Genomic DNA, 25819 nt, shown 5'->3' on the forward strand with positions numbered 1-25819 from the left:
GGGCATTCTTCTATTAATGACTACCAAGGACAAGGCTCCTCACCAAAAGGCACTATCTTAAATACATATTCCTTGGACATATGTTATGTCATGTTCATGGTAAAGAAAACATGGATATCCTAGGTCATATTCCAATTAATTGCTTGTCAACTCTCTTGTCTTACTGTATTTACCACCCACTCAATTAAGAAAATTCTTTTGCATATTATGGTTTAACATTTATGGAAATCACAAATTGGAGTCCTGCATCAGGATTATTTTAGCATGTGTTAAAGCCTTCTCATTCTTTAGAGCATAAAATCAGAATTCACATTCCTGGTCCTCATACATGCATGTTCGCTAGCTTTGGCCAGCCTGAAGGGAAGGAACAATGGAAATTAAATGCTACCAAGGCACTTTGCCTCTTTTAACCTAATTTTCAGGAAAACCAAGTTTAATACACAAACCAAAAACAGAGAAATGCTTGAGTGCTTACTATCATGTCATATGAGTACACATCTCATACAAAATTGTTTGGTTATCTCACACTAGATCTGTGGTCTTGTTAGTGTAGAGAATTGCATGTATGTGAGCTAGGTCCAGCTCACTGGGAATGTGTATTACAGAATTTTCTGGGGAATATAGCAATGAAGTGACTTCCTCAAGGGCACACAACCAGGAAGTGTCTGAGGTAGGATGTGAACTTAGGTATTCCTGGGGCAGCTTGGTTGCAATGTATAGAGTCCTGGACTTGGCGTAATAAATGTTCTGTCCACACACAGGCCTACCAGAAGCTGACACCCACATGTAAAGGGATTTCTTCTCTTTCTCCTGACACCATGAGGACACAGGTGGACCCAAAGGATTGTGCGCATGCCACCTGCACTACGTGAACAAGCCAGCTTCCAGTCATACTTCTTTGGTGCTGATCTGTAGGGCAGCTGCTTTCCACTTTTCTACACTATTGCCCTATATGTTTTCAGGCTATGGAGTCTGTTGTGCTCTCTGCACTGCAGCCATCTATCAACTTTGGCAGAATACTGCTATTGACAAAGGGCTCTTTGGTTCAGGGAGAAAAGGTCCCACAAATCAACCAATGACGTCTAAAGGAATTAAAATTAAGTAGTTAGGTAAAGGAATGCACTGGGAGAAAGGGAAAGGGAAAGGCACAATGAAGTAAATTGCCTCACAACAGAGATTCAAGAACGAGGTTTTACAGTCAAAAGGAAGATTGGGGAGGTGGCAAAACCTTTATTTTAAACCTTCACCTTGAACCTTATTCTCCTCTGAACTGGCTCAGGCAAGGAATAGCATAACAAGGAATAACTCAGTTAGGTATAGAAATCCATTTCACACTATTGGAAAATAGGAGGGGAAAGGGATAGGAGAAGAAGGAGAGAGAGAGGTGGAGGCAGGAATCAGAAGCATATCGTGTTCAAGGAGGGATAAATGCGATACAGGCTCCTGGAACCTTGGTTATAAAAAGGTGAAGAGATCTTTTGGTGTTACAGAAAACACTGGACTAGGTGGTGATGGGGAGATGGACACAGTCTATCTATAAAGCCTGAGTGCTGGGGAAGAGAAAGTTCATAATTTGTTATATTTGGAAAGTTCTCAGGGAAACCCTTATCTGGTGGAGAGATTTTGAAAATCATACAAGATTTGGTACTTTGACATTTGGCACTGCAGTGCCACAAAAGAGGAAACTGATTTTTAAGAAAAAAAATTTTTGATGGAAGAACAAGAAAAGCATCCTTCAGAAATGTTCATTTAGCTGTATTGGGGTCACCAAACAGGAGAAATAGCGTACACTTCTTTAAGAAAAATGAGGGTATAAATGGTGAATGAAAATTACAATTGTGTCAAGATGACGTTTGTAGCAGAATTGACCGAAGATAGAGGATTTCTACATAAAGACAGCCAAGAAGTTCCTCAGTTGAAGATGACTTGGATGAACATGCAGATCTGATGATGTCTCCCCCACCCCCTAGACTGCTGTATGAGATGAGACTTCTAAATGTGCAATTTATTGTTTATCTTTTTCTGTTGGGTCTCTGTATCTGTCCTTACCAAAGCGACTGCTCCCTTTGATTTGTGTATGGGTTGATCAACCTCTTCCCTTTCCTCATTTGTATATTTGTTCAAAATAATCTATACTTACTTAAAGGGGAGATGGATGAAAGGAAGAATGTGTATAGTAGAGTGAGGGAGCATTCATCAGAATGGAGATAGATGTGGAAACAAGATTTGAATAAATAAAAGAGGATGGATTGGGAGGAATGAGTACAATTTTTCTTTCCACAGACCTTATGTACTATACGGAATGAAACCAAAGTGATCCAGGCCAGAGAGTGTTTTGACTTGCAAAGAAATGCAGGAAAATAAAGTGATTGTAGAAGATACTATCAACAACAATTAGTACTAGATTATTTTCTAGCAGAGGAAGAGGGAAATTTGAGATATATCACGATGATATTTGTTTCCCTAAGTTCAGAAGAGCCACCAGTAGAATGGGAGACATAAGGAAGGAGTTATGTTTCATAGAGAAGATTACAGGCAAAGCATGGGTCCAACTGGTTTGGAACTTGTTTTGACGTTGGAAGGCAGCTAAGTAGAATAAACATGAAGTATAGCTTGGAATTCTCATGAGTATGAAGCTTACAAATATTGACTTCTCCTCCTCTAGGAAAGGTAAATGTCCATTTTCATGGTCATACATAACTTGTGGCAGAAGGGGGAACATGGTACTGGAAATTGTACATCCTGCACTCCCCAGTCAATGGGGAGATAGGGGAGGATCTTTATAGTCAGGTAAAGGTTTTTAAGGCTTACTTTTGTTTCTGGAGGGTGCTATCTTCACCCCTCCAGAGTGGGAATAAGTTATTTCTCATGTTCCTGCCTCAGAAACAGGTGTTTGGCTGAAGTCAGAAGTCTTTCATTATCCCTGGGCCCAAATTTCAGCTACCCTTACCTAGCCTCTCCCTCCATTGTCTTATTTCCAGGGAACCTTCAGCTACTTCCCATTCTTCATGCTATCAACATGCTTTTCTCTTGGTTTCTGCTGTCTTGACGCTACTCACCGAAATTACTGGTCACTCCCTTCAAGACCTCCCCTAAACCCCTCCTCCACTCACCTGAAACTACTTGACCATGCCTAGATCCCTATCACAGTCTTTCTGAACATAAGATCCAACTTGTGTCCATGATAGTGAAGGAATATTTCATATCCCTTGAATAAAGTAAGTTCACTCTGTCCTTTTGGTGACCTCTCAAGGAATATAACATAGGTGAGTCAGCCATGTATTAATGTTTTGGGAACTAGCCACTCCTGGAACACATAGATAATACTTGGAAGATTTGGCTAATCTTCCCAGTATATGACTAATTAACTTATATCTTGTGACCCCTGTATGATATCTCCCTGATGGACAAACATCTGTATTCCCATGGCCATGTTCCCGACCAGCTTGGAACAGTGTGCGGAGACGTTGGCAAAAAGCCGTCTTTGTCTAGGTCCCTATAAAATCTCCTTGCTTAGTGTAAGTTCTTGGAATCTCACCCACGGAGAGGACGCTCTGCCTGGGACTACTTGCTCCCAATTCAGACCCTGAAAGCTGTATCCCGGGACTCCCCAGGTGAGAAAATTCAGGTGTCGGTACTTTCCTGAATTGGTGATGTTTTTCTATTTCCTCTTATATCTATGTTAATATTGCTATAATTATATTGGTATTAGGCTATATTAATTATTTCTGCTATAGCTCTAAACTGTTCATGCATTTGCCTTTTCTGTAAATCAATAAATTATCCAGCTTCTTCTTCTCAAATGGGTCTTATTGTAGGTGCGAATCTGAACCATAAATTTCCTTAATCACACAGATAGTGCCCGAATTGCATCTGGGCCTTATCCGCAGGGCTCAGGTTCTAACTGCCCCACGTGTAAGTCACAAAGACACAGATTCCCAAGAAGTCTACTGCAAATGGGAGACCTATAATCATCTTTGTCTTTGACTGGCAAAGAAGGTTTGGTTCAATTTCTCCGGGAAGGACAGGGGTTGCTCTTTCAAGTTCCAAGCACCCCCAAACCTCAACACAATGACTTGCCCAAGGTCATATAGCAAGGAAGAGCCCAGTGCAGGATTTCAACCTGGCTATTGTTGCTTTTACAATGAAAAGTTTCTAACAGCATTTACATCCTGCCTTAAGATTTCCACAGCACTTTCTGGAGCTCACCTCCTGCTTTCCTCCCCATATTCCTGGCACTTAGATGCTGTGAAAGTTTTTGAACATATTTTTCACTGACGTATTAGGAAATGGTGGCTCAGAGAGCTCAGGGGGTCCTGCCAGGCTGAAAGGGGGCGACAGACCCTCCCACATGGGAGGCTGCCTCGCTGCTTCTGGGCCATCTGAAGAGTAGCTGGCAGCCCTGGGCTGAAGTGGATCTCAGGGATGAAGGCAAGGGCCTCTGACGTGACTCTTGAGGCAAGGAGACAAGAAAAGCAGGAGTGTTCTTGTGATTCTGAGCACTCAGCTGTAGGCACGCTATTGTACTAAGGATGCTAGGCTGGGGCAGAAGGAAGGCAGATCACTGGGGCCTCCATGGTCTCACCTTATCTGTGTCCCCTGAGTGCCAAGGATGGAGGGCACTGGGCTAGGCGAGGTAGCTACTGTGTCCACCAATGCCATGGCACAATGCCCTAGTCCACTGTTCCCGGAAGTGAACGAGACAGCAGACCAGCAGAACGACAGACAAAGCACCCAGCAGCTCCCAGACCAGTGCTGGCCACTTTCCTGACCCCTTGTCCCACAAATTAGCCCCCCCCCTCGCCTCCCACCGCAACGCCCCCAAATTTCCCTTCTCCCACCACATCGTCACCCGGAAGCACACTGCCTCCCACTGAAGCTTACACTTCTACTCAGTCTCCGGCCCCCTTGGCAGCTTCAGGGTCACCAGCGTCCTTCAAGAGCCTCCATTCTGCCTCGTCGATGGATCGTGAAGACAAGTGAGATCTCCCAGTGAGGAACAGGTAAGCAGCGAATGTTCCAAGTTCCCCAAGACACAGGCTCAACCTAGGCACTGGAATGCCAGTGCCTACAAGCCCTCAAGCCCCATCCCGTCAGTCCTGGTGAGATGGGACACAATTACTGACCTAATCAATCCTACCCCATGAATGGATTGCAGACAGTTCTGCCCAACCTAGTTCAATGGATTCCACTGAACCCACCCCACTGTTCCCAGTCCACCATAACTACTAACCCCAGGGGCCTGGTCACACAGGAGGCTCCTTTCCCACCTCAGGGATCCCTCAGTCAACTGAGCCCCCAGTTGAATTCTCTAGGACCATCTAAGACAGGTCAGATCTGATCAGATTTTCCCATGTCCTAACCCTCCTAAGGCATGATGATGATCTCTATACACCCCACTTGAGTCCAACTTATTGAACCCATCAGGGGAACCAAGGGGTTCTGCAACAGCAGTATCCTCATCAGGAACACCACTATCATTAGACAAAGGTGCTGGAGGAGGAGAAGCTCACCTTTGGAAATGGGGACTCAGAGATGGTTCGCTGGCCAGATCTCTCAACCAGGGCTCTTCTTCTCTTTTCATTCCTTATGTATCCTGTACATAGCTTGCTTTGTATAGCGTTATTTGCATGGAGTCTCCTGTGTTAGAATGTGAGCTCCTTTCAGAGCTGGCAATGTCTTTGGCCTCTTTCTGTATTCCCAGTGCCTCACCCATTGCATGCTGGGCATCATGATGCATATTTGGTCACTGGACCCAGAAAGTTCAGCAGGAGAAAGTGAGGTTGGTGAGGCTGTACAGCCTTCCCTCACTCAAAACAAAGTCAGCTGCAAGTCGTGTCATCATTTCTCTGACGACATGGTCTTCTAAAACTAAGGACAAACACAGACCTGTGAGTAGATCTAGATGTCTTAATGGGGGTTCAACTAGCTGGGTACCTCAGCTCATCTTCTAGCTTTTGTTGACTCCTTCCGTCTCCTCTCCAAAGGAAGGTAAATTTGGATGGTCAGTGGGTCACTAGTTAACGTGATGTTAACAGAGCATATTTCTTTCTCTCTTCTTTCTTTCTTATTCTTTCTTTTTTCTTTTTCTTCCTTCTTTCTTTCCTTTCTTTCTTCATTTCTCTTTCTTTTTTCTTTCTTTCTGTCTCTCTTTCTGTCTGTCTTACTTTCTTTTTTTCTCTCCCTTCCTTTCTTTCTTCCTTCCTTCCTTCCTTCCTTCCTTCCTTCCTTCCTTCCTTCCTTCCTTCCTTCCTTCCTTCTCTCTGTCTCTGTCTGTCTGTCTCTGTCTCTCTCTCTCTCCAAAATTTAAACCAAGTGCCCTCATACATGGCACACCAGTAAGTCCCTGCCCAAACTCCACTTAATATTTTTCTGAACTTTTCTGACAGAAGAGTGATTATCAGTAGTCACTTTTGCTGATTCCTTCCAGTGAGATTTACTCATTTTTTTTTCTTTTGCTCATTAAAGGGGCCATTCCTAGATTATTTCTTAAGGGGACCTATTCATTAAATGTGCATAACCACTCTCTGAGAGAGTCCCTGAATAGGACTTAGCAGAAAAGACCAAAATCTCCCATTGCATCCTGGCCAATCTCCAGTCATCATCATTAATGTCTGGTCACAGGATCCAGAAGACTTAGGAGGAAAAGGTGAGGCTGGTGACTTTGCACAGCCCTCCCTCATTCAAAACAGTGTCTAGTGCAAGTCATGTTATCATTTCTCTGTTGTCCTTCAGAGGCCTTGGAGTCCAAGTCTTTCAAAAACAAAGGACGACCACAACAGGTAGAGTTTCAATAAAAGCCCTGGTTGTGTGGAAGAAGGTGCAGTAGGACTGCCAAAGAGAGTGAGGGGAATTCTGTTTTAAAGGGCTTGATCCATGACTGGGCAAGTTGGGAGAGTACCAACCCTTGGTAGCATCTTTCGAGTTAGGTAGATTAATGTTTGATAGAATTCACTTGTGAATCCAGGTGATTCTGGGAGTTTCTCTTAGGGACCTCATTAAAAGCTTTTTCAATTTCTTTATTAAGATGGGACTAAGTATTTTATTTTCTCTTCTGTTGGTCCGGAGAAATTACATTTTCGTAAATATTCAGGTCTTCCTCTAAAATTATTTCATATATTGATATATAACATCTCCTTTAAATTGTTTTAACTTTACATTAATTAGTGATAAAGTGATGTTTGCATTTTGTTTTTTAGGTAATATTTATCTTGAAATATATCCATCTCCCTCCTAGAGACTTCCTTTAATATAAAAGATTCAAAAACGTATAGCACAACTAGCCTATACATCAAAAAGTTTTTACATTAAATGCATTATTTCATACTAAATTTATTACTAATATTTCATACTAATAATTATTTCATACACTTCAACATTCCAATGAAGGGAGGGAAATAAATTTCAATATCTATTCTAAATGAACAAGAAGGTCATTAGTATTTCACAGCATTCAGCTCAATTTGTATAGTAGTTCTTGACATTCACATTGTTAAATGATTGTGCACATGGTTTAAATGGTTCTTCATATGTCAGTTTCTATTGGAACCTATGTCTTCTCATATAAAGAAGGATGATCAAGGAGCATATGGACGCTGAGTTGGGGCATTTAGCTACATTCCTAGCCTAATTCCTCAGGCTTCCCAAAGAGGTTGAAGGCAAAGTCCTGGGTAGCTGAGTCCTTCAGTTAGGCTGAGTAGAGAAGAAGTGGAGATTGTGTCAGGGCAGTGGCTTACTCACGTGCTTAGAAAGTGCATGTCCTCCCTGTGAGTGCTTGCAGAATGTTTGTGTCTTCTAGGAAGGGGCTGGACACTGTCTGACGTTCTGTTGGCCCTTCTGTAGACACCAAGAAAGGGCTTGTGTCCCCTCCACCATCTGTTGGCATGGTGCTGGGAGCAGTGAAAGACAAGGCAGCTGAATTTGCCTCTGCTCCTGCCCGAGTATCCCATAATAGTATGGCCTTCCAAGGCTCACTAGATCCTTGGCTGACTGTGGGCTCTGCTGGATTCAAGGAACGTGGGAGGTTTACAGGACAAACAAGAGGATTTCTCAGGTGAAGCTGATATTTCTATGACAAAATCTACTGATCCTCTGGGTGTCTCAGATCTGAGCCCATTTGTGATCATGGCCGCAATGAGAAGTGTACCCCAAATGGGAGCTGAGCCTGGAGGGATTTCTATGCTAACTGTCTTTCTTACAGTCTCAGAAACAGAATCTCTCACTATGGAGCTAGGCATGAGGATGCTGGTAGACTGTTTTCATTTGCTTGTCACATTAGACTCACTAATCCATGAACTGTGCTCCTGGAGAATACTACAAGCAGAGGAGTTGGTTAGTATGTGGACAGGTTTGGTGTTATTCTCATAGGGATATACATTTCCTCTCAGTGGGATTCTTTCATTCCTTGGGATAACACCCAATCACCTGAACCTCGCTTTCCTCTGCAATGCACATCACAGGCACTTCTTCCTGTAGAGTACTCTCATCAGCTCTGCTCTGGCCCTGAAGCTAAGCTCTGGCCATTTCTCCTCGAACGTCATTACTGTCCTGATGCCCACACTAAAGACTAGTCTTGCAGGATTCAAGCTTAGTCCCTAGAACGTCTGCCCTGGACTTCCGCGATCCCCATTGGTGTGTCACCCTACTCATCTATTTTTTTTTTTTTATCAAATTCAAGGTCATGCTTCATTTCACTCTCTCTTGTACACGGGTACACTTTCATCCCCCGGATCCTCTCCAGATCTGAAAATGTTACCCAATCCTGTCTCTCATTCTTCTCTAATGTCATGTGTCCATGTACTCCACTTGTTCCCCAGGTAACACTCCTTCATGATGTATAACTCAGTTGCATCTCACTGGCTACCACTCCTTTCTATGCCTTGTCTCCCCCATTAGATGCAAATTCCTTGAAGGCTTACTGCCAGAGGAGCTCAATTTCACAGTTTCCCTATCTTTGCTGATATAAGCTGTGAACTTTGACAATGCAGAGATAAGGTTCCCAATAAGGCCAGTGTCCACTGCAAGGGCAGTGTGACCATCTAGGGCAGAAATGCATTTGACTTTCAAGCTCCTGGGTAGTTTTCTGTGGTGCTGGAACAGTGACTTCAGCAAGCATTTTGAAAAGAAAAGTAGCAGCACTGGTGCCTCTTTCAAGCAAGTGCTCACTTGGCCCAGTGGATAATGCTTAGTCAGCGTGTGTCCACAGGACTAGTGCCATGTGTTATGGGGTTTTCTGAAGGGCAATCCAAGGTGAGATAGGTCCTGCTGGGTTCTGTCCATGAGATGGCACCATTGGAATCCTGGCCTTCCTCCAGCCCTGAGATCAGAGTGGAATCTGATAGAGTAACTGTGTTAGTGACCTCGACTGCAGTACAAGACAATGGACATTATGTGTGAATCTCCTAAGGGGCTTTGGTGATGATAAATGAACTTTGAATTTCAGAGAGGATGGTCTGGGACACAGCAGACACACTTGAACCTCATCTCATATGGACAGGAGACCCTGCAGTCCCCCCTCCTACCCATTGCCAAGTAGAGGAAGGGCTTATATCCCTGGCAGTCAGAATGACCTCAGGACTTATTGGAGTCTCTTGGGCAATTGTTGGAGGAGGTATGGCTGAGCTCAATTCAGCTGCTGTGTTGAGCCCTGGAGGAGTTGACGTGATACTTATTATCATCCTGCATGGAATCATGCGCTCTGTAGTCAGCGGAACCTCTCAGCTCCTTTCTGCCTGCATGTGGAACAATATGAGCACCAGTCCCAACAAAATTGAGCCAGTCGTGTTCACCAATGAACCTCCAGGATTAGTGTTTGAGAAGAGTTGATCTTCAGTAGAAGTGGTGGTCGATGGTTCAGTTGTGCTTTTCTCTGACACTCTACTTGGCAGATCAGTGCTGAGAGTGGCCACAGTCTGAGAGGGTCAATATCTGGGATTTTGGTGATAAAGGTGAGACTTATGGTATCAGGTCTTGGGGCAGGTGAGCTAATGTTCACTGTAAAGGGAATCGTTTCAGTTGAATTTAGGGAAGTTGAAGAAGAGAGTGTCCATGGCCATGCAGGGGTGGCATCTGTCTCAGTGATGGTGAGATCACTGGCGTCACCTTTAGTAGGTGAGGGAGAAATTGTGCTTTGTCCAGGAAAAACCATGCAACTGCTGCTGGTGGTAAGAAGCAGGGTTGAGTTCACTTGAGCTCCTGTGCTGTCACTCTGGAGCCACATAGATATCTCCAGTCATCTTGACTGTGACAGTATGGACTTTGCTCCATTGTGGCCAAAGGGAGAACTCAGGTCCTCTCTGAGTGTCCAATTGGGACTGCAGATGGTTAGCCGCAATCACCGGTGGAAGGGAGCAAAAAGTGGTACCTAACCTCCTTGGTTCTTCTCCCAAAAGGGAAGCTGAGGACATAGGAGATCCAGGTAAAGGAATGATCAGTGAAGCACCTTTGTTACTTTCTCCCACTGTACCCAGAAGCCCTTGGTTCTAGTGGTCTCAAAATAAAGAAAGCCCACATCTGTGACCTTGCTGCTGAGGATGACACTTGGGCTTTCAGTTCCAGGATTATTCAAGCTTATGGCCTTGGACTTGTAAGTATCCCTCAGAGAAAATGACTGGAGACAAAGGGGCAAAGTAGACATAATATCTAACAATCCTGGTCAGATCTGTAGCTTCAGCAGAGGTCAAGGACTAGAGGACCTTTGTTTTCATTCCAGGCAGAGCCCCATCAATGCGGGTGATGGAGTCAGCAGGTGCTGGTGAAGTCAAAACCAAGGATGATTCTGTTTCTCCTTGACGCCTGACCCTGGAAGTAGTTGGAGTGTGTGATGGAGTTATGTAGGCAGCTGACTCTGGCCTAGACCCTCACAAATGACTTGACGTGGAGTTAGCTGTGCTCTCAGCCAGAAGAAACATCCCTGGGATGGTCTGATGGTCTTCCACACTGATGTGCTGCGAGAGGCCAAACTACCATGTCAATTTGCACTGTCATCTAGTTCCCTACTAACCTATCTGCAAAACATGAATTCCCACAAAAAAAAGCACCTTCAGTTTTTCATTCTTTCCCTGATAATATTCTTCCTTAGTTCTTCCCTTTTTCTCTTCAAGTTCATTGAGATAGCTATTTACAAAAGGTGTTTCCATTTCCATTTCTCCCACTCCCTTTTTATCTCTACAGTCTGGTTGCTAAGTTTCATAAGCAAAATGAAATTGTCCTCGCTAATGTTACTATAAAACTCGTCATTGCAAAAAGAAATGACCTTTTCTCAATCCTCATTCTTCTTCATCTCATTGCAGCCTTTCCTTCCATTCTCCTACTTTCATTGATATTCTCTTCCCTTTAGATTTTTATGACAATACTCTCCTGGTTCTTTGGCTGAATCCTGTCTCAGTCTTTTTTGCTACATTCTCACCCAAGTCATCAATGCGAATTTTGGGTATTGTATATTAGGGCTCTGAGTTGGGCCCTTGTTTTTTCTTTTTCTAGGAGATTTTGTAAGCTCCTGGAAATCCGTCCTGAGAACGGATGATTCTCAGATATACTCATCTACCTTTAGCCTCTCTAGTGATCTGCAAACTCATTACTCCTTTTGGACAACTGCCTGTTAGAAATCTTGAACTGGTTGTCTTGTCCGTATCTGAATCGCAACACATCCAAAACTCTACTCATTTCCTTTCCCCCCAAAATTCATTTCGTCTCAATTTCCCAGTTTCATGCTCTCCCCATCTTCCAATCACCCAGGCTCACAGCCCGGAACTACTTACTTTCACGCCCAAACCCATATCCAATCTTTTGTTAAGGAATATAGGTCTTGCTCTCTTAACACCTCTCCTATATGCTCCTTTACTCATATGACTCTATCATCCTCCTGGTGCAAGCCCTCATCACCTCATTCCTGGACTATTGCAGTACCCTTCTTGTGGATTTTCTTGTCATAAGACACTCTTGTCCATCCTCTACTCAGCCACCAAAATGATTTTCCTAAAGCTCTTGTCTGACCATGTCATTTTACCATTCAATGAAATATAATGGCTTCCTGTTCCCTCAAGAATCAAATAGAAAGTGCTAGTTCACATTCAGAGCCTGTCCCTCCTTTTATTTGTCAATCTAATTGTACTTTACTCCTGCATTCTGCCAGTGACACTGGCCTTCTTGATCTTCCTTGCATTGACTCACCATCTCACAACTCAATATATTTTTACTGACTGTCTTCCATCCCTGGAGTCCTTTCCCTCTGTATTTTTCTGGCTTCCTTCAAGCCCTTGTTAATCTTCCCCCCTTACTGTAGAAAGGTATCCTCTTCCTGTCTGTAGGAAGATGCGATCTTAATAGACATGATGCCCTTAAAAGCTAAGTGCATGCAGTTCTTTAATTCTTACGACCTCACAGAAGTGGGAAGAGATGAAATGGGAGAGCTCTCCCGATCACCATTAAAACAGTATAGTTTCCTTTTCAGAGACAAATGAAACAGTATAGTATAGATAGAGAGGAGGTAAATGTTGCAATATATATAGCATGTGGGGAAAGTACCAAAACAAAGTATCCTTATATAGAAAATGATCCTATTTGTATTTAGTCTCGAGAAAAGAAAATTCTCAAATTTGTAATAGTAAATTCACAAAAGAGAACACAGAAAAGATCAGAGCATCTATAAATATTAGCTTAAACATAGTTTAGTAAACCAAAACAAATATGGAGAGATTTGAAAATGATTCATCTTACGTAAAACAACAAAGCTTTACTGGGACTTCACTACAAAGCATTTCTTTTTTTTTTTTTTTTGAAACGTATGTCAATGAAAGTTCTCATTTGATTTCAATAAAGGTATTACTTATACAAATAATATGATAAATATAAAATAATGAAAACTTCATCACTTAATCAGGGAAATTCGAAAACTTTAAGAAGAGCCCTCCCAAAATCCCTTACAAGGTTATTGCAGTTGCCATAGTACTATTTATGATTGGCACCTTTCACAATGTCATAGGCGCTCTGCTATTAGCTGGATATATCAGCAAAGGTGGGGCAGAATGAGTCATTTCTGTTCTGGTAATTGAAATTCTGGTATTCCTGCCAGGATTCTACCTTTTGTGCATTGCCTACTATGTTTCCAAATGCTACACGGGCTACTCTTACAATGACATTCCAGATTTTGATGACTGGAGTCTACTTTGGTCCAGAAAAAAAAAAAATTTGCTTTTGGGAATAAGCTTATCACTGAAAAGCTGAACCCATGGAAATTTAAATACCAGTGGGTCAGAGAATTCTCTAGTTCTCTAGCAGTTACTTTACCAAGGTCATTGCTAAGCTCTATGGGGTTATCCCAAAGATGTGAACTGAGCTTGCAATTAGAGAAATAAGTTTCCTTACCTCCTGTTCTGAGATAAGGTTTTTGAGGAGGCAGCTTTCCCATACACATATACAGATACATATTTTCCAAAGCAGTTGTGGAAAGGAGAATAGAATCATTCAAAAATTTTTTTTGGTAAGACATGTCCTTTTTAGTCTGAGGTTCATCATCAGGTGGGCTTGATGATGACGAATTTTTCTGTTGCAGATTCTTTTGGAGACCGTCAACAGAGTTATAGAGAAGTAGCTGGATTTCCCTATCTGAATACATGTGTGTGTATATGAATAGATGAATACATACATATATGTGTATATTCACATGTACATATACACACAAACTTATATAGTAACAGGAATTTGGTGAGGAAATGGCCAAATAATGGTTTGGTTGAAAAGAGACTGAATCTCTCAACTGTAAGTTGAAAATGTTGACATTTTAGCTTTTATTTTTGGAAATAGTTTGTCATTAACAACATGATTTGTGTCAAATAGAATATGTAATGTGTTTAATTTTATTTTGTTAAATAATTATTTGAAAAACTCCAAATGACTCATTTAACCCATGAAGCTATTTTTTCCATTGTCCTCCAGTAGAACACATCTCAGTAAAACTAGGCATAATCGAATGACAATCCACGATCATTCCAACTTGCTTTTTGAAGTGTCACACAAATTAGGAATTTTGAATGTCTAAGAAGAGATTTTGCAGTTTTTCATCTTCCTGATATTCTTGCTAGGCCTTATATGTTTCATGAAGGCTTGATGTCTATACCATGGGGCATTTTGTCCTCTGATGATAAGGATGTGCCATGCTTTTATCATTATTTTAATTTTTTTTACCAGTTGTTAGTATTGCTAATTTTTTTAATGAAAAAATAAGGTTGGGGTAATCATAATTTAGTTGTTTTATAAATTGCTTTATTAGTACCTTTTGCTGTTTTCTTATTGTTAAGAGATACAGGCTCAGTCACTTGAAGTCTACTCTTGGCCAAAGTAGGCTGATTATTTCATTGTTGCAGGGAGTGAGTACATTTAAGAGAAGTTAAAATGTCAAAGTCAGAGCTCTAGATTTAATACTTGTAAAACCTGTGCCTTATATTGGACATTTAATAGACTTGATTATCATGTTGCATTTCAGTCTATGAATCACATATAGAATGTATCCTCTACTATCTTCAATTCAGGACACCAGCGACCAGATTCCCACTGGGACAATTGGCCAGAAATCAAAACACCCTCTCTCACACACAGTCAACCTATTTTTCAAGAAGAGCCACTGCTGTACCTAAGACATCTGCAGGAGTGAACGTGGCAACCAGGAGCCTGTTGCTCGCCTTGACTTCAGATGAAACAACAGCTACCTCTGACTCAAGTACTCCTTTACAAACCAGCCTGACTGGGAGACTTTCCTCTCTTCTCCCAATCATCCCATCTAGAGCACCAACAACTACCATGGAGAACTCCAGTATGGGATCAATATCTATAGCAATTCCACCAGATGTCCTCTGTACAACTGCCTCAGCTTCAGGGATGGGCACCAGTCCTCCTGCCTCCATGTCCTTCTCTCCTTCAACTTTCAGGAGAAAACCCTGCACCAACTCCAGGACAACCTGAGGTCACTACCCCAGAGAGGTCAGACTCTCAGATGTGAAGAGAATCTGGCTCAGCTGCCCAGCACCATCCTGGTATAAGGATCATCCCAATACATGTTTGTCCTTGGCACCCACAAAAGGGATATCTGGGCCCATAACATTGTCTGTTACCTTTGTGGAGAATATACTCAAACCCCACACAACTCTCAAATATCAAACACATTCCTTGAGACCTCCAACTTTTACAAGGCCAGAGACAACATTCATTGTTGCCCTCCATGATGTAAGACAGGGAGCCAACCATTCTACAACTATCCCCTCACCCAACACGACAAGAGCCCAGACAAGCCAAACTCTACCTCCTACCAATGAACACAGGGAGACTTTGCATTCTGAGGAGCCAGCCAGATAACTTGGACCAGTGACTGGAGATACATCTTTTCCTCCTAGTGTTAGAAGAGATCCATGGAAATTCCAAAGATCAGGCACTATTTTCCTATAAAATTTAGAACAGGAATCCTATTTTTAAAAGTATCATTATGCTTTAAGCATTAATTATTTTTATGTGATACTAACTCTATTTTTTAAAAATTGTTTTTGTTTCCCTACTAATTTTTTATTTATCTCAGTATTTATTTTTTACCCTTTAATAACAATTCTTGCTCTGTGTCCAAATTTGCAGTTTGTGTAATCACTGGCTTTTATTTGTGGAAGATGAATAGCTTCGTACAGTCTAATAGCAGTTCCCATTATCTATGATTTTTCACATATGCAATGGGTGCCATTTCGTTTCCGCTCCCGCTGCTGCCTCCCAAGGGGGCCTGAGCTATGGAGACTCCCTACTCCCCTCCTGGCAAGCCAAAAAGTCTCCCTCACTCACCCTGGCGCCTGTGGGTGGAGGGATCTGCGAGGCTGCTGGAGACTCCCTCCCTGAAGCCTGCCTGTATCTGCTCCTCTCAGTGGCTCAAGGCCAAGGCAGGACTGGGCTGGGCTCCAGGTCCAGGGCGTGACAGACCTTTTGTAGGTTTTTCAGGGCTTTCTGAAACAGAAATCTCCTCCACTCCATTGTTCTGTGGCTTCTGCTGCTCCAGAATTTGTTGGGAGTTCTTCTTTACAGATATTTTATGGGCTGTGGGTTCAAAGCTACCATACGTGTATCTTTCTACTATGCCATCTACACTAATTCTTCTGAATCCAGATGTATCCCATCCCTATCAGGTATGATTAGGGTAGGATTTCATTTTACTCATAAAAGGCACAAAGGGAAAAGGGAAGCAGGGTAAAAGAGCCTGGGTAGATAGAGATATTCCTAGGAGGGCACTGATAAGAGAGGGGAAGAAATTTAAAAATGTGTTGATATACATCTGAGAAATAACAAACTTAGTTATGAGTGGTAAAAGAAATGAGAACGGAAGGAAGCAAAACAGCCTCAAATGTTTATTGTTAGGGGAAAGATGAAGAAAGTGAAAGATAAGTGGGTCAGCCATCATACTACCTGAGTGGCACTATGTGGGGAGGGCACCTTGGTTGCTGTGTATTTTAGGGAAGAATATAACCACAAAGACAGGGGCGACAAAAGTCTGTGACAACTTTCAACCTCACTTCACCTGTAGTTGCTGTTAGCAATTACAACATTCATCATTCTGGGAATGTCTCTATCCATGGTAATTACAGTTAATCTTCCAACTAGGCAATAATTATCTAGTTGCCATACCATGCAGGATCAACGGGCTAGGGTTCACTTCTTTCAGCACGACTGAACACAGTGAAAAGTATCTCAACCTTGAAAAGGGACTAGCATTTTTCAAACTGTACAGTGACCGGTTGTATGTTTTTGTATTTCTTCAGTTTTAGACTACATTTGTATATTAAACAAATAGGTTACTACACTCATTTCCGTTATCATTACTCTGCTGAAATGCTTTTTAATAACCATCTCAACAAAACAATATATATTTATGGGAAGGGCAAAAGTTATTATATTAGTCTGCAAATCACAGCTTATGTATCAGAACAAGGTCAATGAGGATAGCCAGACAATCATGAAAGCCTTTGACTTCAGCCATTTCAATGAGCCAGTACCTCAGCTGCTTTAACCTATGAGGCTGTTCTCTCTCATCCATTCCTACTTTGGGCCTGTAATTGTGAAGGCAGCGGTTCACAGGGATCATGCCAATACTGGCATTTCTTGGCTTTTAGGATAAGCGAAAATATTAATCGAAACTCAATATATAGTTATCACTTCTACTTTTGAAAGGTAATGAATGACTAATGTTGGAAATTACATTCAACATAGGGGTATGGTAACAACAGGACAGCATTTCGTTGTTTCTAAGAACACATCTAATAATTTGTGTATATTTTCAACAATTATGAAAATGTACAAACATAGATTGGGGCAAATGAATAATGCGCTGGGAACCATCAAATGCCCATCCTGGATTCCACAGACTTCCAATGTTTCACAGACAAAATAAAACATATATGTCTTTTATAAATACACTTGGAACTTAATTTTCCTATGGATAATTTCTGTGACTCATGTTTAAAGATCCCCTTGCTTGCGTCGTCAATTACACTCCAGAAAGGCAGTACAGCACAGGGGAGAGAAAGCAAGCCTTGGAGCTGGCAAGAACTACCTCTGACTCCCACTGGCAGTGTGACCTAGGCAAGTCACTTAACCTCTCAGGGATCTAAGTAACTATCTAAGATTCTAATTTGCTGAAAGATACTGGCCTGCAGTGCAAAGGGAGTTCCCTATAGCATGACACCATATATCCAGTCCATACCCCATGAGAAACTCAAACATACACATTTAATCGGATAGCTATATTAGGTATGCTGAGAGAGTAAGGAAGCTGATTCTATAAACTACACCTGAAAAACCGGTCACCTTACACTTACCACAGCTGCTCTTCCAAACCTTTTCATCCCTCCTCAAAGCTCCCATATTTCACTCTGCACCTCCTCAGCTAAAAATCTTGTCTCATATTTGGCTGAAAACAATTGAGGCTATTACTTGAGACCACCCTGTCCCCACTTCTTCTCATCTAACATCATCCAAATGCCTTCTGTCAGTATCTCCCCCTTCATTCATCCCACATGAAAATGCTTCTTCAGGGGGCGGAGCCAAGATAGCGAAGTAGAAAGACGCACATACACATAGCTCCGAACCCACAAACCACAGAACGGCTAGAGGGGACCAACCCAGGGCGAATTCTGCACCCAGAGACCACGGAATATTGGAGCAAGGGAGATTTCTGTTCCGGAGAGACCTGCAAACCTCTCGCGGGGGGTCCTTCGCGCCGTGGACTGGGCGCCGGGACTGGGAGCAGAGGGCAGCCCTGTCGTGGCCGAGACACCGTGAGGAAAAGATCCGAGCAGGCTACGGGACGGGATCTCCAGCGGCGGCACAAGCCCCCCCACCAACAGGTGACTGACGGGGGTAGGTGAGAGAGTCTCTTTGGCGGGTCGAGAGGGGAGTGGGGTTCCCCCATGGCCGGGCCCCCCCAGGAGATAGAAGCTGAGAGGCGGCTACAGACAGGAGCTCTCCAAACGGGCGGGAGCCTGGATCCATAGTGGAAGGTCTGTGCATAAACCCCCTGAGGGAACTGAGCCAGAGAGGCGGCCCTGCCCCTGACCACCTGAACTTAATTCTCACACTGAATAGCAGCCCTGCCCCCGCCAAAAACCCTAAGGCGGAAAGCAGCATTTGAATCTCAGTCCCCAAACGCTGGCTGGGAGGACCAGGAGGCGAGGTGGGTGTGAGGAGAACATTCAGAGGTCAGGTCACTGGTTGGGGAGAATGCCCAGAAAAGGGAAAAGAAATAAAACTATTGAAGGGTACTTATTCGGAGAAAAGACACTTCCTCCCTTCCTTTCTGATGGGGAGGAACAAAGCTTGCCATCAGGCAAAGACACAGAAATCGAGGATTCTGTGTCCCAGCCCACCCAATGGGCTCAGGCCATGGAAGAGCTCAAGAGGAATTTTGAAAATCAAGTTAGAGAGGTGGAGGAAAGACTGGGAAGAGAAATGAGAGGGATGAGGGAGAAGCATGAAAAGCAGATCAGCTCCCTGCTAAAGGAGAACCAAAAAAATCTTGAAGAAATTGGCACCTTGAGAACTAGCCTAACTCAGTTGGCAAGGGAGGTGCAAGGGGCCAATGAGGAGAAGAATGCTTTCAAAAGCAGAATTAACCAAATGGAAAAGGAGATTCAAAAGCTCACTGAAGAAAATAGATCTTTCAAAACTGGAATGGTACAGATGGACGCTAAAGACTTTATGAGAAAGACCGATATCTCAGAACATAGCGTGCAGATTCGAAAAATGGAAGATAATGTGAAATATCTTGTCGGAAAAACAACTGACCTGGAAAATAGAATCAGGAGAGACAATGTAAAAATTCTGGGACTACCTGAAAACCATGATCAAAAGAAGAGCCTAGACATCATCTTCCATGAAATTATCAAGGAAAACTGCCCTGAGATTCTAGAACCAGAGGGCAAAATAAATATTCAAGGAATCCGCAGAACACCGCATGAAAGAGACTCAAAAAGAGAAACTCCTAGGAGCATTGTGGCCAAATTCCAGAATTCCCAGGTGAAAGAGAAAATATTGCAAGCAGCTAGAAAGAAACAATTCAAGTATTGTGGAAATACAATCAGGATAACACAAGATCTAGCACCCTCTACATTAAGGGATCGAAGGGAATGGAATAGGATATTCCAGAAGTCAAAGGAACTAGGACTAAAACCAAGAATCACCTACCCAGCAACACTGAGTATAATGCTTCAGGAGAAAAAATGGTCTTTCAATGAAATAGAGGATTTTCAAATTTTCCTGATGAAAAGACCAGAGCTGGAAAGAAAGTTTGACTTTGTAACACAAGAATGAAGAGAACCATGAAAAGGTGAACAGCAAAGAGAAGTCATAAGGGACTTACTAAAGTTGAACTGTTTACATTCCTCCATGGAAAGACAATATTTGTAACTCTTGAAACATTTCAGTAACTGGGCACTGGGTGGGAGTACACACACACACACAGGCACATACGCACACATACATAGAGAAAGAGTGCACAGAATGAATTGAAGAGGATGGGATCATATCTTTGAAAAAAAATTAAATCAAGCAGTGAGAGAGAAATATTGGGAGGAGAAAGGGAGAAGTTATATGGGGCAAATTATCTCTCATAAAAAAGGCAAGCAAAAGACTTATTAGTGGTGGGATAAAGAGGGGAGGCAAGAGAAAAACATGAGGTCTACTCTCATCACATTCCACTAAAGGAAAGAATATAATGCACACTTATTTTGATAGGAAAACCTATCTCATAATACAGGAGTGTGGGGGACAGGGGTACAAGCAGGGTGGGGGGGAAGATGGAGGGGAGGGCAGAGGGAGGAGAATGCAATACGAGGTCGACACTCATGGGGAGGGAAAGGACCATAAGAAAATAGAAGTAATGGGGGACAGGATAGGATGGAGGGAAATATAGTTAGTCCTATACAACACAACTAGTATGGAAATCATTTGCAAAACTGCTGGAGATGGAAGCTCAATTCCATGTGGACAGCCTCGGGCGGGTAAAGGTGGGAACTTCTAAATCTTAGAGTTCTCACGAGGCCCCCCCAGGAAACGACTGGGAATCGAGGTGAACCGAGCTATCTCGTGTATTTCCGCCTCTTCCCGTGAGAAACGTGATGGGAGAGAGCTCTCCCCGCCCTCGAGATTGTCCCGGACCTGGGCACACCTAACAGCACGATATTCAGATGCAAACTATGCGGCTGGAGAGCTTAAGTAGGATCAAGAAAGCCAGAAAGTTCTCTTGGGCGGAGGGGCCACGTGTGAGGACAACAAGGCTCCGCTTTTCCTCTCTCCCCTCCCCCTCTCTCCCCACTTACACTTCTACTTCCAATCTCTTATTATAAGATCTTTGCCTCCTTGGGAGATTCTTCGCTCCCTCCTAAGGAAGAATTCCCCTGCACTTGTAACTAGACCCTGAAATAAAGCTCAACCCTTGTTCGACTCTGGAACGTCCTTTCTCTCATACGAGCATCCGGTTTGGCCAACCGAAGACCTCCGATAGAGGTAAGGTAAGACTCGGGTAGCCCACAGGCCTCTAGGCCTGGCACAAAACTAAACAGATTTGGCCTATATTGAATTACCTGTCTTCCAAGGGGAAGGGGTGGAGAGGGAGGGAGCTAAAGAAGTTGGAACTCAAAGTGTTAGGACCAAATGTAATGTTCTTACCACTGGGTAACAAGAAATACAGGTTAAGGGGTCAAGAAAGCTATCTGGCCCTACAGGACAAAAGAGAAGACGGAGACAAGGGCAGGGAGGGAGGATAGAGGAGAGAGCAGATAGGTCACAGGGGCAATTAGAATGCCTGGGTTTGGGGGGGAGGGGATAAAAGGTGAGAAAATTTGTAACCCAAAATTTTGTGAAAATAAATGTTAAAAGTTAAATAAAAAAAAAAGCTATTAGACAAGTCAAGGAAAGAGGAAAAAAAAAAAAGAAAATGCTTCTATAGGTCCAACTCATCGCATTCTATCTTATCTCCTCCAGCGTATCGCCCCTCTCTCATTCCTATTCTTGCTTTCTTCAATCTTTCCCTGCCTAATGGCTACTTCCCTCCTTCCCCATTCCCAAAAACATCTTTACTTCGTCAACCTGTCCTCACTCTCATCTCACATTTCTCTTGGCATTTTTGCCTAATTTGTGTTCTAAGAGGATTCCTGAAAACACGTGTCTCCACTTCCTTTCTGGACTCTTTCTTTTAACATTAGTCTGGCTTGTAAAATCTCCAAAGATACCAATGCTGCCTTAACTGCCAAATCTAATGGTCTTTTCTCATTTCTCATCCGACTTGATCTCTTTGAAGCCTTGTCAAACTAGAACACTTATCTGCTTGATATTCCCTACAGTCTTCGTTTTGTAACACTAGTTTTCCCCGGATCTCCTCCTAAGTATCTGATCCTCTCCTTCCTAGCCTCCCTTGTAGATTACCATCTCCATTCGACTGACCTCCTAGCAAGCAGAGACAGCCTCCAGATTTCTTTCTATCGGTTGTGATTAGCTGGGTGACTGACACATAGAACGCGATTAATAAAAGCAGAAATTTCTTTTCTGCCTTGTTGCTTTTACATTCCACATACAGTGACCATATTTCTCCAGATGGGGCAGCTAGGTGGCCCAGGGGATAGGAGTGCTGGCTTTGGATCAGGGAGATTCATATTCCTGGCTTCAAATCTAGCCTTAGGCAAATATTCGTTGTGTGGCCCCGGGCAAGTCACTTAACCTTATTTGCCTCAATTTGCTCATCTGTAAAAGGACCAGGAGAAGGAAATGGAAAACCACTCCAGTATCTGTGCCAGGGAAATCTCCCAAAGTCTTCCCAGAGAGTCAGGCACAACTGAAAGGCTGAAAACAACATTTCACTAGAACAGGGTAACATTTGCTCCCACCTCACCACTGAGGAGGCGGAAGTCAGCTGGAGGCTGGCTAAAGGAAAAAGTGAAGGAGTTTCCCTTCATTCAAAATGGGTAGGGAGGAGGGGGAGGGGACGCCAGTGGTCACGATTGGGATCCACTCTCCAGCAGGCAGAGCCTGACCCTGCTCTGTCCCAGATGCTGAGGGGAAGAGCTTGGCCAAGGGGTAGCCGAGGCACAGGCGCCCCCGTGGAGGGGGGGGTGTCTGAGGCTGTTCCTGGGGGCCTTCCCTTCACTCTCCCCCACCGCCCTCTCACCTGCCCTTTTTATCCAGATCGTCGACTCCGGCCTTTTCGTGGAGCAGCAGTTCCTGCACCTTCTTCACATCCCCAAGCTCGGCAGCTTTGTGTATCTTATCGAGGTCCTTGACTCTGATGATGTAAGAATCCGGGCCGAAGGGTGGGACCCCGCTGTCCCTGCGCGGGGGGAGGAGGAGGAGGAGGAAGATGGGGACACAACGCTCCTCCTAAAGATGTTAGAAATGTTCTTCATGTTGGCAGGGGGTCACAGAGAGGGTGGGGGAAGTCACGAGGAGTTCTCCCTTGATGTATTGGCCTCCTCTGGGCCCTCGCCTATTCTCCAAAAAGAACGTCAACCGCTCCAAGTGAAGTGACTCCTAAGCCAGTAACAGCAAGGAATCGATCCTAGAGACGGCTGTAGCCCTAGCAACGCCTCGAGGGGGACCGAAATGAGCACGCGTTCTCCAGATGCAGGAGTCACGCGCATGGGCCCAACGGTAAAGCTAAGCCTGGGCGAGTGCACACGTGCCAGGTCAGTTACCTCTCCGCGGGAGGGGTACACAGCTCAAGATCGCGAGGGTGGCTGAGCCCTGGGCTGGCTGCTTCCTGTGCTGGAGGTTCTTTGGAGCCTGGAGCTGTGACAGGATGCATAGAAGACGGGGGAAGGCGATGGGGGCCAGGTGAAACCTAAGGGGAGGGTGGGGCATGTGGATTGGGAGGAACTGGGTTCGAACGTCGAATCCTGGACCCGCTCTGTTGTTTCCATTTGTGAAGGTGGGCAAAGCACTTCCTCTCTGAGCCCCAGTTCCTTCTTCTGTACAACGCAGACTTCGGTCTTGATAACTTCCCAAGTGTCTGCCAGCCATGAATAATTCTGTGAAGCCCAGACTGAAAGCCAGCACCATGTTGGTGCTCTGATGCCTGATGGACGCCCTGGGACAAACGCAGTCTAGGTTCCTCTCTCCTCTGATTCTCCCTTCAGGAGGACAGGGCAATGATTCCTCTGGGACAGGGAGCCTGGCACAGGGAGGGTGGAGCTGGCCTTAACCAGGCAGCCCTGGGTTCGAGCCCAGCTTGTGCAGAACTGCAATTTCCCTATTGATGCTTTTATTAGAGTGGGGGCTGAGGGAGTTACAGCAGTTGTTTGGGAAAAGATATGTCAGGTTCAGCTGATTATAAGTAAGGCTAGAGTACAGAATGAGACTATTTTTTTTTTAACATGGCCAATGCAGAAATTTATTTTGCTTGACTTGACAAGCACATAATAGGAGTTTTGATTTGGTTTCTTTCTCAATGAGGAGTAGGGCAATTGGACGAGAAAAGGTAGATATCTTTCTGAAAAAAGCAATAAAATAAATTCTTCAAAATGTACCTAATACATACCTACATGAAAGTGCTAGATTATTTGCACAGAAAAAAATGATGAGACACAGGAGGCCACAGTAGATAGAAGGCTAACCTTGAGTTCAGGAAAATGAGAGTTCAGGTTCTACCCTGCCATATTCAAACTGTATAACCATTGGATTGTCATTTAACCTTTCAGGGTTCTGAGGCAGCTCTCCTAGAAGCCCCTAAGATTGCGGATGAGTTATTGAATCTACGCAAGTGGAAGGAGTTAACACACCTAGAATTGCTAGTAAAATCCCAGGTCTGAAAAAAAATGGAAAAGAAAACAAAAGGGGAATAGTGCATGACAGGTATTCAGAGAAAGATGGGAAAAAGTATGTGGACTAATTGAATTAAGTGAACATAATCAGGAGGACAGCACAAAAAAGGAAAATCACAGTGGAAATGAAACGCCCAAAGACAGTAGCATTGTAATTCTGATGACTAAGCTTCGAGATTAGTCCAAGAGATTTAGGAAATGAAGCTTGCCTTCCCACTCTGTGGAGATGAGGAACTGTGGGAGCAGAATGCCACACAGGTCGTAAATGTCTGAGGCCATGTGACCTAAGAGCTTCCTGACTCCTAAAGGCCCAGTACTCTACACCATGAGCCACCTAGTTGGCTCTTAGACAAATTGGGTTCAGTGACTTGCTCAAGGGCACACAGTAAATGTTTGAGGCCATTTGAACTCAGGTCTTCCTGACTCAAAACCCAGCACTCTATTCACTTAATCATCTAGCTGCTTCCCCCTGCTGAAGGTAGTAAATGGCTATTCCTGTCTTCACATGGGAATCCTGTGATGACAGGAAAGATCTATCCATGATCAAGAGCTTGGTTGTCAGATCAGACTTTCCACATGCTACCATTTCCACAAAGGACAAGACTGCTACCATGAAGGTGGAACAATTTTGGTTTTCAGCCTCAATGTCAATGCAGCCATGGCACCTACTAGGACCAGATCAATCTAAACAGTGGAGGGATGTGTGTGTGTGTGTGTGTGTGTGTGTGTGTGTGTGTGTATTATATATATATAATGAGAGGCAGAGACCATGGACCTACCTGCCATGAGTGACCAGCATGACTGATCTTCCTTCCAACCCCTCCTAAAGGCATCCTCCAAAGCCTTCTCATAGCTCCCCATCTTTTCCCTCCTTCCTTCCTGGAAATTGGCTCCTCACTGTTCAGCCTCAAATACTTTGGCCTCAGTCAGGGAGCCTTGCTTAAAAGCGAAACTGCAACTCCAGCACCAGAGTGAAACCTCTGAACTTTTTATTGCTAAGAAATACTCACCTGTGGTCCTTTGTATGCTGCAACCTGAGGTCAATGAAGCTCTTTCCATCTGACTCACAATTGGAATGTCCTCTATTTTTTGTCTTCAAATATAAACTCCTTGAGGACAGACTTACTTTTCTAAATGTATTCCCAGTTCATTTCATAAACGTCTAATAAAAGCTTTCCCATTCATTCTTTGTTCCTCATTCATACAAAGTAAACAGAACCAGGAGAATCCACAGACTATGACTGCAATGGTGTCAAGAAAAAGAAGACACCATCTTAGAGAACAGAGGAAAAAAGGAAGCAGTTTGAATTGTAGTGACTAATGTTTGTCCAGGAAAACAGATCATCAAAAAGTCTGCCATGCCCTCTACATGTAATCATTAGAACATGTGTTGGAATTCTCTCAGGTCCTGTTGAAGAAAGAGAGATGGGAGAACTGCTTCAGAATGTGAATGAATTCACTTAGATCTTCTCTGTAGCCATTGCGAGGTT

At 43.6% G+C, this 25819-nt stretch overlaps 1 protein-coding gene and 1 long non-coding RNA gene across 9 annotated transcripts in view; one reads left to right on the plus strand and one right to left on the minus strand.

The window, feature by feature from the left end:
- LOC140524837 (golgin subfamily A member 3-like) overlaps window positions 1-23059 on the minus strand; it is a 65984-nt gene extending 42925 nt beyond the window's left edge. For 3 of the 8 annotated variants that reach the window (XM_072639672.1, XM_072639674.1, XM_072639671.1), the window contains exon 1: window positions 22682-23059. The gene's annotated coding sequence lies outside the window, so the exon portion shown is untranslated. Of the gene's footprint in view, window positions 1-4209; window positions 4410-5513; window positions 5641-22681 lie in introns of those variants that run through there. The other 5 variants (XM_072639677.1, XM_072639678.1, XM_072639680.1 and 2 more) reach the window with 3 other exon arrangements.
- Window positions 23060-23228: 169 nt separating this feature from the next.
- Window positions 23229-25513, plus strand: LOC140524843 (uncharacterized). The gene is made up of 2 exons (XR_011973853.1): window positions 23229-23343; window positions 24207-25513. It is a non-coding gene; the product is annotated as an uncharacterized lncRNA (long non-coding RNA).
- Window positions 25514-25819: the final 306 nt, after the last annotated feature.

The sequence above is a fragment of the Notamacropus eugenii genome, chromosome 2, assembly GCF_028372415.1.
Source record: "Notamacropus eugenii isolate mMacEug1 chromosome 2, mMacEug1.pri_v2, whole genome shotgun sequence".
NCBI lineage: Eukaryota > Metazoa > Chordata > Mammalia > Diprotodontia > Macropodidae > Notamacropus > Notamacropus eugenii.